The sequence below is a fragment of the Ovis aries genome, chromosome 18 (genome assembly GCF_016772045.2).
Source record: "Ovis aries strain OAR_USU_Benz2616 breed Rambouillet chromosome 18, ARS-UI_Ramb_v3.0, whole genome shotgun sequence".
Taxonomy (NCBI): domain Eukaryota; kingdom Metazoa; phylum Chordata; class Mammalia; order Artiodactyla; family Bovidae; genus Ovis; species Ovis aries.
Genome location: NC_056071.1, coordinates 18,027,598 through 18,032,548, shown reverse-complemented (window position 1 = coordinate 18,032,548; position 4,951 = coordinate 18,027,598). Strand labels below are relative to the sequence as shown.

General features: G+C 42.5%; 1 non-coding gene across 1 annotated transcript; it reads right to left on the bottom strand.

Annotated features, from left to right (window-relative positions):
* Positions 1-1,239: 1,239 nt before the first annotated feature.
* Positions 1,240-1,312, bottom strand: TRNAE-CUC (transfer RNA glutamic acid (anticodon CUC)). Its single transcript has one exon. It is a non-coding gene; the product is annotated as a tRNA-Glu (tRNA).
* Between the last annotated feature and the right edge of the window lie 3,639 nt (positions 1,313-4,951).

The window sequence follows — 4,951 nt, the reverse complement described above, 5'->3', positions numbered from 1 at the left end:
GAAACACTCTCTGGGGATATGGTTGAGACATAAATTCTGGATAAAGAAATCCTGGTCTGTCCCAGTGGGCTTCAAACTTTAATGTGCATGTAGATTGCGTGAGGATCCTGTGAACATGGAGATTCTGAGTCAGTGGGTCAGGAGGGTGACCTGAGATTTATTTATTTTTATTTTGGGCTGTCCTGGGTCTTTGTTGCTGTGTGCGGACTTTTTGCAGTTGTGGCGAGAAGGGGCTACTCTCCAGCAGTGCACGGGTTTCTCATCGCAGGGGCTCCTCTTGTTGCAGAGCACGGGCTCTGGGCTCTCGGGTGCAAGGGCTTCACTCTTTGTGACGCATGGGCTTAGTTGCTCCAGGGCATGTGGGATCTTCCCAGACCAGAAATTGAACCCGGTTCCTGCATTGGCAGGTGGTTCCCCAGTCATCGGACCAGCAGGGAAGTCCTGGATTCCACACTTCTAACAAACTAATTAAATGATGATGAGGCTACTGGTTCTGAATCCACTGAGGCCTGAATCATGTTAAATAATTCATCGATTTTAAAAGTGTTTTGTTTTTTTTTTTCCCCAACTTCACCAGATTGGGGAGCGATTTTGGCATTGTCTAGAAGGCGGCTGGGTGGGCTCAAGCAGAGAAGCCTCTAGAGGAAGAAGTGAAATGTTTGCACTCAGAGGCTAATCCATTGCCTCCTCCCGGGTATCAGCAAGATGTGTGAGCTGGTGCTGCTCATCTTTCATGTCAACACTCCCCTTACACTGAGGGCAGGCAGTGCTGCCTCTGGGGATGCGAGACAGACTGACTGATCAAAGATCAGAAGGAGCCAGAGTGAAGTCATGAATCAACACAGACTGTGCTGTGACCCTGGCGGACGAAGACAGGAAGAGGCGTGGAACTGGGAAAATCATAGGCCGGAAGCACCCGGACTCCAGCCAGTCACTTTCACATGCATTATGCCAGTTCATTCTTTATCAAAAATACCCTCAAAGGTTGGCATTATTACCTGCATTTTCTAGGTTAGAAAATTGTGCCTCAGAGAAGGTAAATGGTTTATCAGCCTGGAAAACATCTACATGACACCCAAATCCATCTTTTCTTCACGAAGGCACCCTAAAAGTGTCTTAAATATTTTTTTAATATTTATTTTTATTTTTTATTTATTTGACTGCAACGGGTCTTAGTCATGGTACTCAGGATCTTTAGCTGCGACATGCAAACTCTTAGTTGCATCATATGGGATCTAGTTCCCTGACCAGGGATTGAACCCAGGCCCTCTGCATTGAGAGCACAGAGTCTTAGCCATTGGACCATCAAGGAAGTCCCAAAAGTGTCTCCTATTTTAAGTCATGTTGATAGCGGGTAGAGGAACTGGGGTGACACGTCATCCACTTCTGAATCATTTTATCATGGACATGTTGGGCCTGTGGTCCACCTACTGCTTCTCTCTAGTAGTTTCCTTCCTGTTTAATTAATCTGATGATATGGAGACAAGAAGAAACACTCTATAAATGGAAGCTGTGCGAAAGGAGGCAATGATAGTCCAAGAATTATGGAGAATTGCTTTCTTGGTTCTTCCCATCTTTCAGTCTACCATCATGAAGGTTAGAAAAAGGAAATACATCCAATGCTATATAATTTTGATGTAATGAACATGAGGGTACATGTGTCCTTTTGAACTACAATTTTTTTCAGGATATATGCCCAGTAATGGGATTACTACGTCATATGATTAGTTTTATTTTTAGTTTTCTAAGGAAACTCCATACTGTTCTGTACAGTGACTGTATCAGTTTACATTCCCACCAACAATGTCAGAGGGTTCTCTTTATTCCACACTCCCTCCAGCATTTATTGTTTGTAGATTTTTTGATGATGGCCATTCTGACTGGTGTGAGGTTAACACCTCATCGTAGTTTTGACATGTGTACACTTTTTGTTGTTGTTCAGTCCTGAAGTCATGTCAGACTCTTTGCGACCCCATGGACTGCAGCATGCCAGGCTCCTCTGCCCTCCACTGTCTCCCAGAATTTGCTCAAATTTATGTCCTTTGAGTCAGTGATGCAATCTAACCATTTTTATGCTCTGCTGCCCTCTTCTCCTTTTGCCTTCAATCTTTCCCAGCATTAGGATCTTTTCCAATGAGTCAGCTCTTTATATCAGGTGGCCAAAGTATTAGAGCTTCAGCTTCAGCATCACTCCTTCCAGTGAATATTCAGGGTTGGTTTCCTTTAGGATTAACTGATTTGACCTCCTTATAGTCCACAGGGCTCTCAAGAGTCTTCTCCAGCACCACAGTTTGTAAGCATAAGGATACTTGATCTTGTGTGTGTGTGTGTGTGTGTGTGTGTGTGTGTGTGTGTGTGTGTGTGTGTGTGTTTTACCTGTGTACTAGTTGTCTCAATCATCTGCTGGGACAATGCTTGGAAAACTTTTCCTGAATGGGGTAGATATATTTTAGGCTTTGCAGGTCATACTCAGCTCCATGGAAAATTTGTACATTGAATTGGCGTGTCCGTGTTTTGTTAAAACTGTGTTTACAAAAATAGGCAGTGGGATAGATCTGGTTCCAGGCTGTAGTTTGCTGACTACCTGCTCTGGGAGATAAGTCCTATGAAGACCTTGTCTTGCATCCAACAATATGCCCAGCACTAAAAGTCCGTGCTTAGTATCAAGTGGCATGTAATAAGTTTACCTATTTATTTATTATTATCATTATTAATTTTGTCTGTGCTAGGTCTTTATTGCCGTGTGTGGGCTGCTTGAGTTGTGGCATGGGTGCTTAGTTGCCCCCCAGCATGTGGGATCTTAGTTCCCTGAACAGGGATCAAACCCACATCTCATGCATTAGAAGGTGGATTCTTAACAACTGGAAGAGGGGAATCCCTAATAAATTTATTTTTAAGTAAATGAGTAATTGAATGAATGAGTAACTAAATGGATGAATCCGCTGCCTCAGGGGGACACAGGAAAACACAGGAGAACGTAGGAAATAAAAGAAGTAAGTTGTAGGCCTTTGAAGCTGAAATCCCCTCTTCTAAGACAGTGTGCTATCTCTGCTGTCATGACTTGTCACAATTCTTAAAAACAGATTTTTTTTTTTTTAAAGTAGGGTAAGAGTGGAGAGAGCCCAGTAGAGAGAGATGGTTAGATCATCTCTAGAAGATTGACTCAAGTCCCTAATGGATCTTAATTCTTTGTGAAAAATTTAAAAAATGGAATCCTCTGTCTCAGAACCTTGCCCAGAATTATTGTTTTGTAGCATCAAGCATCAAGGCTATTTTGGAGCATGGGGGAAATGGCCTAGTTCTCATTCCTTGCATATTCCTTGAGAATTAAGTAAATACCATGGACTTAAGAACTCAGAGCCTTAGATCTTAGATCAAAAGTTGGTTTTGTGTTGACTAAACAGACTGGGCAATATAATCAGCCACCCCAGAGAGGAAATGAGACCAGTCTGGGGCCACTGAGAAGATGTGAGGATAAGTGGATAAGACCAGTGGCAGCTGGTAGATTATTTCTCCTTGAGAATAACTCTCACCCATGCCTCTTCTGGCCAAGACAGACATCATCACTCTAGGTAACTGCAAAATGGGCATAGAAACAGTTGTTGTTTAGTTGCTAAGTCATGTCTGACTCTTTGTGACCCCTTGAACTGCAGCACACCAGGCTCTCCTGTCCTTCACTATCTCCTGGAGTCTGCTCAAACTCATGTCCGCTGAGTTGGTGATGCCATCCAGCCATCTCATCCTCTGTCACCCCCTTCTTCTGCCTTCAATCTTTCCCAGCATCAGGGTCTTTTCCAATGAGTTGACTCTTCCCATCAGGTGGCCAAAGTATTGGAACTTCAGCATCAATCCTTCCAATGAATAGTCAGGGTTGATTTCCTTTATGATTGACTTTTTTGGTCTCCTTGCTGTCCAATTGACTCTCTAGAGTTTTCTCCAGCACACAATTCAAAAGAATCAGTTCATCAAGTTAGGTCTTATAATGATGCTATTTTCATGAGACTGCATAGTCCCTGGTCTTGGGAGCTTACGTCTATGTAACAAATCAGTCGTCAGCAGTTCCAGCCTAAGAAGACTTTATTTCATGAAGATGCTTCTTCACTCTTTCAAGAAGACTTATTTGAGGGACTTTCTAAGAGTCTTTAGATTCCACACATTAGGGGTTTGGGAAAAATAGGGCATTTGATTGCAGAAACATTCCTGCCATCTGGGAGAGGGCATTTTAGAAAATAATGAAGTTTCTGTAGGTACAGTAAGTTCAAAGATGCAAACGTGAGGCTTACTAATGAAAACCTGATGGAATTGGTGACCCAGAGAAAGGACAAAGAGAGACAAGAGGAAGAAGAAGTAACTGAAGAACTAAAGAGATCCACAGTGCCAGAAATGGCAAGGGAATTATCTTTATTTGATGAGGCACTATTAAGTTTTTGAGAATCATTCATGAAGGATGTAGGAGTGATTCAGGATGCAATCCAGTGCTACTATGTTATCTATGATGAGAAAAAAGAGCTACTGCTAAGACATCACTAGATTGTTTTTTCAAGCGAGTAGATAGAATTGAATCCAGCTAGGAACAGGACCTGTGCCATCAATGTCAGGCATGGGTGAAATTGCAGCTTGCGCTCCGCCTCCGATTGCTGATGACCCTTCAGCTCTACCATCTCCCACCTCCTCTCCCTCCTCCAGTCAGCAACTTTTCTTGTCTGTTCACTTGATGCCAGCCCCTGTACACAAGCTGTTGTATTGTACTACTGTACTTTCAAGGTACTATACTGTAAGATTAAATGCTTTTTTATTTTTGTGTTTGTCCTGTATGTATTATTTGTGTGAAAAGTACTAGAAACCTATTACAGTACAGTACTATATATAGCCAATCGTGTTAGTTGGGAACTTAGGCTAACGTTGTACTTACGAACAAATTAGGTTTACAAACTTGTTCTCAAACAGAACT